A 12,020-nucleotide genomic window follows, 5' to 3' on the forward strand; every position below is an offset into this window, starting at 1 on the left:
CTGACAATTCAAGATGAGCAAAAACATCTTTTAAAATACTAAACAGAGTGCACTAAAGAGAGTCTCATACAAGCCAATAGACTTCATTGATGATTAAGGAATCATTGACAGTATGAACACAAAATGACACTTGTTCATGAACTGAAGAATCACTTGTTTCATTAACCATAACATAAAAATGTTCAGTCTTCTTGATTGAAGCCAATAAACTTTCTCAACACATACTTTCCTAGTAGATCAATAATCTCTTTTTGAGTATCATGGAACATCCATTTACACCCCGAACACCCTAAGCAATCTTTAAACTCAGGTACATCATTCTTCCGGAGTTCCAACAACTGAAAACATTTGAGATGATGTCTTCGTGCGATCTAATTGCTAGTCCTTATTGGTATAGGAATTGCACAGTACTAAAAATTTGTCTCAAGAGCTTTCTTCATATTATTGTCTAACTGTTCACTGAATTGGGAGGTCATACTTTGGTTAGTGATAGAATTTAGTTTCAGAACACCTTATTTGTCCATAAAATGTATTTTCATGAAGATGGGATTTTTCCAAAGCCTTTTTCCAGCTAGAAAATCCTATTGAAGTAAATGCATTCTTTTTTTAAGAAAATTGTAATAAATTTTTAGCATCTGCCTATTTGAAGGTTTTGCAGAAGACTTTTTTGGTAGATACTTCATATTCTAGCCATGTATAATTGATCAACTAAGACTTCTGATATGACCTTCGCTTACCAGATTGTCCACGTTGTGGGTGTGAATAGTTCTTACCCAAAGACAATGAAGCAATTGATGACGCAATAATTGTTGGAGGTTGACTTGCAGTATCAACAACTTCTAAGCGTGCCTTTTTGGTATCACATTTATCCATTGCAAATTTAATTCACAATACACTAAGAGCTTAAAGTAAATGAATAAAATATAGTCATACAAATTAGACCACTAGACACTAAAGTCAGAATACTAAACATGTCTGCACCATGCACTGAATCAAACTACCCACACTGAATGACTGTGACAGCAAGGTGGGCTATATATCACCGCAGTGTCATAATGTCTCAAAGCGTCAAGGTGATGCAAGGCGGAGAGTTCCAGGCACTTGTGCTCCAGTCCTTTTGATGTCACCACAGCCTCAGTGCTGGCCTACCGGCACCGGCCTTTCCCCGAAATTTCACACCCTGGGTCAAATACTAAGTGTGGCTGCAGCACCGTAACACTATCATGATTCACACCCCTCGTTTTCAGTTAACCTGCTTACTACCATAATAATTACTTGTTTTAACTCATTACTGAATGTATCTTAAAAGGGATCTATTGCAAACAAGGAAAATAATAAATTCCAACATAATTTTGGGATTTTAAAAAGCATAATGTAACTAATAATTTTCTAAAATTATTGGGAGAGCTCCCTGCTCCCGTTCGTCCCCACCCAAACGATTCTTGAGGGGGCTCAGGCCCCCTCAGGCCCATGGAGTCAGCGCCTGTGCCAGGTACTCAGCTTTGTTGGAACACATGCCTGAATAGCTGTGCTTGTCCACCTGGACAAAACAGCAGTCACCAAGTTGATACTCAATAATTTACTTGGTTTTATTTTAACGCCATGGAATTTGATTCCATGAGACACATAAGGTAGTGCAGGTGGGAAATATTATTGACAGTTTTCAAATTATTTTGTCTCTTTTATATATATCATGTGCAAGAAGTGTCATTACTGCAGGATATTTATCTATAAAGTGAGTTGCTACCTTGATAGAATTCTAGATTCGAGGGATATTATTTATTCTTAATAGTTTCAATGTTAATTAATGATACTTGTGCAATTGCACAGTTCCGTTCATCAGTTCAACTTAAGTTGTTAAAACTGCTGCATTTTGATAGGTTTAATAAACCTTATAAACAAGTACAACAACATACATGTTTATGTGTGTTTTAAATAAAGCAATAGCAGAGAGAAAATAGTTAGGGAAACATATTAATAACCTTTTGCTAAAATTATCACTGATCACTCTTGTAACACATATTACACCATGGAATCAATTTCAAACTGTGGTAGTTAAGTGTCAAAGAATATTACAAAGTTGTATCATTTATTAAAATCTTACCCTAAAAGAACTTAACAAATACTCGTGTTATATGCCGAAATAAGTTTCCTGAAATTCTTCATTGACATAAGAAGGCAGTTCATGTTTCTGCATGTGAATGTTAAGAAAGAACAACTGAATTGTGTACTCACCATGCACTGCATTAATCCCATAAATGAGACAGCCAATATTCTTGTAGTTGGACCAGGCACTGGGAATTTCATGATCATCTGAAATCTTGTCCTCAGAGCTGCTGCTGGCACTCTTACCACCATCTGCTTCACCAAGATTAACAATGTTTTTCATGTGGGTCTCCATAATTCACCCTCTCTCGCAAGCACCTTCAATATTTTTTTTCACATGTAGAATCACCACATATCTACTGAACTTCAGTCAAAGCCTGACGAAAGTTTCGAAATTTGTGGTAAGTACCTATGTTACCAATCTTCTTAGGTCATTGGTCCCTAGGGTTATACACTATTTAATCTAACTTAATCTAACTTAAACTAACTTACACTAAGGACAAAACACCTTGCAAACCATGGCAAGGAGTCTCAGGCCGCACAGCTCCCCTGTGCAGCTCGAAGCTCGATGAAGCAATTTTAACTCCTTGCTTTGTGAAAAAGGTGCACACTTATTATTTCTTGCTACATTTCCTTTTGCTTGAGCCCAAAGACACTCAATCGCATTGTACATGCAATGGTACGGTGGCAAACAAATAACCTTGTGACCAGCAGTTGTAGCTGATTTCATCATCAATCGTGTATACAAGAGTTTGTGGCTTTTTGAATTCCTAAGGGAGCAAACTGCTGATGTCATTGGCTCCTAGGCTTACACACAACTTAAACTAACTTATGCTAAGGACAACACACACACACCGATGCACAAGTGAAGACTCGAACCTCCAGCAGGAAGGGCCGCACAATCCACGACATGGTGCCCCTAACAGCGGGACCACTCCACATGGCAGTTACGGGCTTAACAAGCTGAAGCAGCTCTGCCTTTTTTGGTTCATCAGTGCAATTAACATTATGTCACTGCAACCAACTTAACAAATCACCTTTTCTGTTTGACATGGTCGGCACTTTGTTCACCTGGTTAGAAAAATAAGGTGCTTTATCTATCATTATAATAGACTCTGGAGGAATGTTCCAAAGAAGTTTATCCTTAAACCGTGAGATGTAGATCGCAGCATTCATTTCTTTGTGGAAATCTCCTGACTACTTTGAAGCAAAAGCCCACAAAGCATTGTTTATGACTGCTGAACTTGTTCCAGCATGGCAAACAATTAATCTGCCACCTTTCCCAGTTGTTTTTCGTAGAACTGAAGAAATTGTGTCATCAGTCCAAATGTGTGAAACACGAGTATTTGTTAAGTTCTTTTAGGGTAAAATTTTAATAAATGATACAACTTTGTAATATTCAAGTTGATCTGTAAATATGACTTTGTCAAAGTCAATAGTGCACTTTTTTTCTGAGGAAACTGCAGTGCAAATTTATGATTGTTGAATGTTTTATACCTGAAGTCTAAGGAAACCAGAACCTAAGAAGGTGACGTCATACCCCCGGAAAACAGACCTGCATCATGAAGTGAAACAAAAAGTTTTTTCCTAGTTGGTAATTCACCTTTACAGTAATAATTGTAAATATGGGCACAAATAGCACACTGATTAAAATTGTCAATGGCTTTCACTCGCTTCATACCCTTACTGCATTTACCTGGCTTGCTAAGCATGAAGTCTTTCTCACCACTATCAAGGCCTATGCATTTTCTCTGAGTCACACGTTTCACTATAGCAGTTCCAATAACAAGCTCATTGGTTGTTCGTTGCACTACATTTGACACAGGGAGAATAGGTCCTTCATTATACCTCTCACTTTCAAAGTAATCCTGCACCTGAATATGAAATTCCCTCACTGCCATCCAGCACTAGCTGTTGCAACCGTTAGCTATACTGTCCGGAAGCAACAGGGTTGCTTTCAGTTTCTGCGACTGGAGTGGTCTCTCGGCACAGTAGGTGGATCCATGGATCATCGTGTTTTCACCCAACACTAGGATCTGCATTTCTCTATTGGTTCCTAACCGTACTAACTCAAGACTGAATAAAAATAAGACATATATTACAGATAACCGTACGCTGTTTTCTTTGTTCAAAATGCCATATTATGTTGTTAATAGCAGAAAATGACATACACATTGGAATGTACCGTAAGCAGTGGTAAGAACATTTATACTTCACTTTGGTAAGTTTTTTTTGTGATGTGTGTGGAAATTTCACATGGTCTACTATTTGTTTCTGAGAATACAAAAATCTGAGTTCTTTGTCATCTGCCATCAGATTCTTTACCTGTAATAGGTACACTGTGTGAAGTGTTCTATCCAGGCACACATGCAGCTGTCCTTTGCAGATGGTAATCAGTGGTAGTGTAACAAGGAATCGCTGGATATGACTGTCTGCCTAACAATTTTTTTTTGTGCTGCACTTTTAATTGTTGCACGTAAGTACTCAATAGATTTTCCAACATTTTAAAGGTGTGAAACCTCTGTCTTTTCGTTGGCACACAAAATTCACTTATATAGCAGATTCAGAATCATAAACAGTAAATTTAGCAGTTTCTTTTATACTTCGTGAATATATTTTCCATCCTTCTTTTTGATCTGCGCTTTGGACGAGCACTGGCAAAGTTAAAAATACATCTTTATGTTGTCTTTTGCTTTTTTATATTTTTTTCAATTTCTAAGTTTTTGTCTGATAGCATTGTTGTATTCGTTCTGTGCTGCAATTGGCAATTTGTTTCTGTGTGGTAATTTTCAAAACTGGGAATGGCACACACCTTGCAAGTTTTACATCCGTACTTGCTTTTTTAATGCACTTTCTGTTTCCAGCAAACAATGCATCTAGACAGTAGCCTACTTTACTAAGAATGCTCACTTGTTATACTGTTTGGAAAATCCCTTCCCAAAAACCTTTGAGGATTATCATCAGAATACCTTCCCCTGCCAGCTTTTCTGCACTCTGATGCATACATTTCTGGAAGTTCCCTTACCAGCGACCGATGAACTCTGTCAGAAGCATACTACCTGTTAGTGACCTGTGAAGAACATGAGCATTTAAAACACACAGATCAAGAATGTGCAAAACGAACTCCTTATACCAGTTCATTGTTTTTCGTATACATCTGTCAGAGCTAAGCAGCCTATCAGAATGGTCAACTGATACCAAATTCAAGTTATATTCTACAATGATTTGTGGTTTCTTAATTTTCTCTCTAATATTCCTGTCAACAATTTCTGTGGTGTTACATGTGGTCGATGTCCACACTTCCCTTTTGTCACACCACTTTATTTGTTAGCGCAAATAAATTTAACGTCTTTCCATTTCAGTTTCTGCAGAACTTTCAGCATGTTGCATCTGTTCTTATGGATAGCGCCACATGCGTTTGTCCCATGAGTGTGAAGCCAGGAAAGTTTCTGCGCTTAAGTACCAATTATCGAGGTAGTGGGTATTGTCCACGTTCTAAAAACAGTTTTATTAGTGTCGCCACTACATCACTACTTTTCCTCAAATTGTGGAACTTAGTTTCTGTTGATGTCCCTGTAGAAAAATGAAATCTAAGACAGACAGTCTTACAATCACATAACACAAATGTTTTTCGTCTGAATATACTCTTGTTTCAATGGAATGAATTGTGTGAAAGATAAGCGTCCTTTAAATAATAACAAACTTTCATCATTGCAGAGTTTCTTATGTGGATTAATTGCACAATGGAAAGCTGTACAAACTCTGTCATCAGTGTTCCTCATTTTAAATAATTAATCTCCTCCAGTATTGGCAGAGTTGTCACTGAAATTTAACATTCTCGTAAGTAACAAAAAACTGTCCCATGACATCATTTTCATTGAAGTCAAATTCATCATTAAGACATGATTTCTTCATAGGTATTTCACCATCACTTTCTGAGTCTTCAGATTCAGAAATACTAACATGTCTTGTTGAAACACCAGACTGCATTGAAACACTTGTTGACGTGGAAGGTCAGCTTTCCTATTCTGTGGAAGAGCTGAAACTTTCGTCAAAATCATACAGTTCATCCTCACTGTTGCTCCTTGTAAGAATCTCCATGATTTCTTCCTCAGTGCACCAACCACGTCTGCCACTTTCTTTGTAAAACATGATAGGAAAAAAGGACTAAAGAAAATTCTGATGAACACAAACCTGTAGTTTGAAGCCTAGGCCCACAACAGACAGAGGTTCTGATGACAAGCTATTAGCCAGAACTGTGAGAGGCTACTGAGGCAGGGGGCGGGAAGTCGACTGTACAAGTTACCTCATCATCAGCACTCAGGTAGCGGTGCATCTGTACTCATCATAAGTGCTCAGGGGCCAGCAAACTGGTGCGACTGAACTCATCAACAGCACTAAGGGGTAAACCAGCACCCGCAACTATACTCTGTAGCACCCATGGAGCGGCAGGCAGCATGTCGAGTAAACTCATCAACAGCAGTCCAAGGGTTAACACTAAGTGAAATATTTATGAATGAGCTGCAGAAAGCTTCTCACCAGATAGCCACTTTCAGTAAAAACACTTACTACAATGCTTTGTTTCCCTTGCATCAAAAAACTAAGGGTAAAATTTATGAAAGAAACTGCCGACTGCTTCTCACCAATAGCCACTCTTGGTAGATAGAGTTACTCAAGCATCTGGCCCTGGGTGGAGGATCAGGATGAAGAGCGAGCATGATCCAGCTCCATCACAGTAAAGGCAGCATAGTAACACTCACCATTCTGAGAAGGGAAGAATATCATCTGAGCCGCCTCTGTTTGCTTCTGGTGGAGGAAGTCAGGGTGATAGTGAGAGGAGCTCGAAATTTTCACAGAAAGTGGTGGTGATAGCAATAGGGTCCACACTGACATGGTCTGCCACAGTTCAGCCAGAAAGTGGGGAATGGATCCAGGCCAGTAATTAGGGAATTGATCTTGGTCCCAGAGAGCCGTCACAGATTGGCCCACATGATGGTAGACAGGTGGAAACTGAGGAAGAAGAAGAAGTAAGAGGTGCATCAAACATTGAAGTGGAGGAAGGCTGTAAGAAGTTGAACAAAGAAAGGAAAAAGGAATGAGAAACAGTGGTGAAACTGTTCTTATGTCAGCTACAGACACGCCACCCATGATCCCCAATAGACGGGGGGGGGGGGGGGGGGGGGGGGGGGGGGGAATTTATATATATATATATTTTAAGAGGGTAGACATGTAGTACAGAAGGGAAGAGGGTAGACATGTAGTACAGAAGGGAAAAGGGTTCTGCAAAGGCTAGGGCCCTGTGGTAGCCAAGCACAAACCTTCCAAAGATGGGCAAGCACCCTGTGGAACAAGGGGGAACCTATGAGACAAGCTGCAGAAGGCTTCACACAGACTAGCCACTGTTGGTAGATACTGGCTACTATAATGCACAACTCATCTCCCTTGCATCTAGAAACTAATGAAAAATTTATGAAAGAAGTCTCAGAAAGGTGCTCACCCACTAGACACACTTGGTTCATACAGTTACTACAACCTCTCACTTGCTTCCATTACCTCTTAACACAACGTGAAAGCAGTAGCAGAAAACATCACACCCTGTAGATGCTTTTTGTAGCTGTAGTTACTACAATACCTTACCTCTTATTACTAACTGGAAAATTTATGAAAGAAGCTTCAGAAAGTTTCTCACACACTAGCCTGTCATTGTAGATATACTTCATTGACCAATTCAATCATCTCCCTTGCACCTTAAAAATAAGTAAAAAAATTATTAATGAAGTTGTAACAAGCTAACCACACACTATCCACTCTTCGTAAATATAGTTACAGCACTACTTTACTAATTCCCCTATTTATATTTATAAATTCAGATTCATTTATATTTATAAATGAATCTGCAGGAATCTTCCTTGCCATCAGTCACTATCTGTAGATGATGTTACTGCGCAACAGTACAGATCATCCTAGATTCGTAACCCTAGGTGAGAAATTTATGGAAGAAGCTGCAAAAAGCTTCTCTACCAACATTCACTGTCTGTAGATATAGTTACTGAACACCTGTACATGTTGAACTTGGTTCATCACTCTAGATGAAAAATTTATGAAATGAGCTCCAGAATGCTTCATATCCATTTGCAACTCCCTGTAGATATAGTTATTGCACAGCCGTACACATCTCCCTTGATTCTTTCCCTTAAGTGCAAAATTTATGAAAGAGGCTGCAGGAAGCTCCTCTACCACCAGTTACTATCTGTACATATGGTTACAGTACAGCTCAACATGTCACACTTGCTTCTTAACGAGAGGAAAAAAATTATAAAAGAAGCTGCAGACAGATTCCTTACCACCAGACACTATCTATAGATATAATTACTGTGTAGCAGTAAACATCACCCTACATTCTTACCCCAGGCAAAAAATTTATGAAACAAGCTGCAGGAAGCTTATCTACCACCAGTAACTATATGTAGATAGACTTACAGCACAGCTGAACACATCACAACTGATTCTTAAACAGACGAAAAATTTTTGGAAAAAGGCGCAGAAGTGTTCCTTATGATCGTTCATTATCTGAAAGTATAGTTATGGCAGAGCTGTACATGTTGAATATGATTCTTAACCAGAGTAAAAAATTTATGAAAGAAGGTACAGAAACATTCCACACAACCATTCACAATCTGTAGATATAATTACCACACAGTTCTACACATTGAACTTGGTTCTTAATCCTGTGTGAAAATTTATGAAAGAAGCTGGCAAAAGCTTCTTACCTACTTGCAACTCCCTGTAGATATAGTAACTGTTTACTTGTACACATCGCCCTGTATTCTTAACCCTAGCTGAAAAACTTATGAAACAAAAAAACTGGAGAATGCTTCTCTACCATAAGTCACTATCTGAAGATATAGATGTGACACAGCTGTAGTGTCACCAATGATTCTTAACCAGAGGAAAATATTTATGAAAAAAGCTGCAGAAAGCTTTCTTACCACCAGTCATTATCTGTAGATAGAGTTAATGCACAGATGTACACATCGCCTTGAAACTCTACCCTATGCAAAAGACTTATAGAAATAGCTGAAGAAAGCTTCCAACCAGCATTTGCAAGATGAATATATATGTACTGCTTAACTGTACATATCGCCTAGATTTTCACCTCTAAATGACGAAGTTATGGAAGAACGAGCGGAAAGCTTCCTTACCGACATTCACAATCTGCAGATACAGTTACTCCACAGCTGTATGTATCACCTTTATCTTCTACCCATGGTGAAGAAGTTATGGAAGAGTCTGCAGACAGCTGCCTTACCAATATTCACCATCTGCAGGTATAGCTACTGCACAGCTGTACATATCGCCTTGATTTTCTACTCTATGTGAAGAAGTACTGGAAGGAGCAGCAGAGAGCTTCCTTAAAAACATCTACCATCTGCAGATATTGTTACTGCACAACTGTACTTATCACCTTTATTTTCTATCCTAGGTGATGTGGTACTGGAAGGAGCTACAGAAAGCTCCCTTGCCAACATACACCATCTGCAAATATAGTTACTGCACAGCTGTATATATCTCTTATTTTCTACCCTAGGTTTATTGTTACGGTTTTAGGGTGCAAAACCTCTATGGTAGGTCACGAAATCGTCCACAAAGAGGGAGTCTGAGACATTAGGAAGGAGACACTCCATAATTGGATTTATGGCAATGGCAAACAGTACAACACTTAGCACAGAGCCCTGGGCTACCGCGTTTTCTTGAGAGAAAGTATGAGAGAATGTAATGTTCACCCACACTTTAAGTGTGTGATCTGCCATAAATTCATGAATAAAAATGGGCAGTCGACCTCGAAAGCCCCAAAAGAACAGTAAGTGGAGGATACCTGTCCTCCAACAGGTATCGTATGCTCTCTCCAGATCAAAAAATATTTCTACTGTTTGGCGTTTCCTGATAAAATTGTTCATGATGTAAGTGGAGAGAGCAACAACATGGTCAACTGCAGAACGATGCTTTTGGAAACTGCATTGGGCAGGTGTTAAAATATTTCAGGACTCCAGCCAACAGGCTAAACAGCAATTCACCATATGCTCCAAAACCTTACGTACACTACTCATGAGAGAAATGGGGTGATAGCTAGGGGAGAGATGTTTGTCCTTCCTAGGTTTCAGAACAGAAACTATGATACCTTCCTGCCATCTTCTGGGAAAAGTACTGTCGGTCCAAATTCGATTATAAAGGCGAAGGTGGTAACGCAGACTAGGGTATGATAAATGCAGCAACAATAGGACATGGATGCCATCGGGTCCTGGGGCAGAAGAGAGAGAAGACGAGAGAAGAAGAGAGTGCTTGTTGTAGTTCCCACATGGAGAAAACAGTATTACAGCTTTTGCTATTTTGAGAGGAGAAAGCAAGAGGTCGCACTTACACTGCACATTTCTTCAGGAGAAAAGCAGGCGGGTAATATGAAGAGCTCGAAATCTCAGCAAAGTGTTGATCCAATGAGTTAGAAATTGCAATGGGGTCCACTAATGTACCATGTGCGACAGTGAGACCAGAGACCGGGGAGAAACTAGGTGCGCCAGATAACCCTCGAATCTGACTAAAACTTCCGAGAAGCGAGTGAAGGTGTTAAATGAGCTAGTGAAGTCCCAGCTTGCCTTCTTGCTATCGCGAATGACGTGACGGCATCGTGCACGGAAATGCTTATAGCGGATACAGTTGCCCAAGTAGGATGGTGTCGGAAAACCCGAAGAGCACATCGCCACTTACGCTTTGTGCAAGGCATGCCTCATTCCACCAAGGAACTGGGGGCTGCCAGGGCAAATCGCAGGTGCAAGGTATTGAATGATCCACAGCTGTAAGAATAACTTCTGTAATATGAGTGACCTCATCATCGATGCTAGGAAAGTGACGGTCATCGAATGCTGCTAGAGACAAAAAATGTGTCCAATTGGTTTGGGCAAACTTCCAGCATCTCACGTGCATATATGGCAGTTGTGGCTGCAATATAAGGACACATGGAAAGTGGTCACTCAAGTGTGTAACAGCAAGAGCAAATCATTTGAAGCACCGAGCTAGCAGAACAAAACCGACCAGAAGGTCCAAATCAGAGAAATTTGTTGTAGAGGCAGACAAAAATGTAGGGTCCCCAGTGTTGAGGCAAACAAGATCTGCTTGATGGAAGACGCCTATCAATAGTGAGCCATGTGGACAAGGTCACAGAGATCCCCAAAGTGGATGGTGGGCACTGAAGTCCCCAACCAGCAAATAGGGTGGTGGGGGGTGGAAGCTGACCAAGAAGATGAAGGAAATCAGCTCTTGCCATTGGTGTGGACGATGAAATGTATACAGTACGAAGAGAGAAGGTGTATCCAGAAAGGGAAAGACGGACAGTGGCAATGACAGCTTGGAAGGAACTTTTTAAGGGGATTGGGTGATAATGGAGAGTATCATGGAGAAGAATTGTGAGTCCCCCATGTGCTGGAATGTCTTCAACAGAGGGGAGATCAAATTGCACTGACTGAAAATGGGGGAAAACAAAGCGATTGTGGGGACACAGCTTTGTTCCTGAAGACAGAAGATGACCAGCCAGTAGTATCATAAGAGGATAGGCAATTGATACCAATTGGCTCAAATGCCACTGATATTCCAATGGATAATGGACATAGAGTGGACAGAAAAGGCAAGAATGTGACCAAGGTTGCCCTCAACTCAACGACTGTTCAGAGCCCGCGGTTGACAGCGTGGAATGGCATTCTGCTGAACGCAGAAGATCCTGATCCATATGTTGTGGTAGCAGCTCCTACGACCAGCGATCGGCCTGTTGATCGGCCACCTGCAGTGTGCCTCAGCAACACAGAAGACAGCTGAGGGCGGTTACCACCAGATCGTGCTGTAGATGAGACATGCCATGGCAGAGA

At 40.2% G+C, this 12,020-nt stretch overlaps 1 long non-coding RNA gene across 1 annotated transcript in view; it reads left to right on the top strand.

Moving 5' to 3' along the window:
* The window catches only part of LOC126469640 (uncharacterized), a 789,853-nt gene that overhangs the window by 624,286 nt on the left and 153,547 nt on the right, over positions 1 to 12,020 (top strand). The gene's annotated exons all lie outside the window — the stretch shown is intronic.

This window comes from Schistocerca serialis, chromosome 3 (genome assembly GCF_023864345.2).
Source record: "Schistocerca serialis cubense isolate TAMUIC-IGC-003099 chromosome 3, iqSchSeri2.2, whole genome shotgun sequence".
NCBI classification, from domain to species: Eukaryota; Metazoa; Arthropoda; class Insecta; order Orthoptera; family Acrididae; genus Schistocerca; species Schistocerca serialis.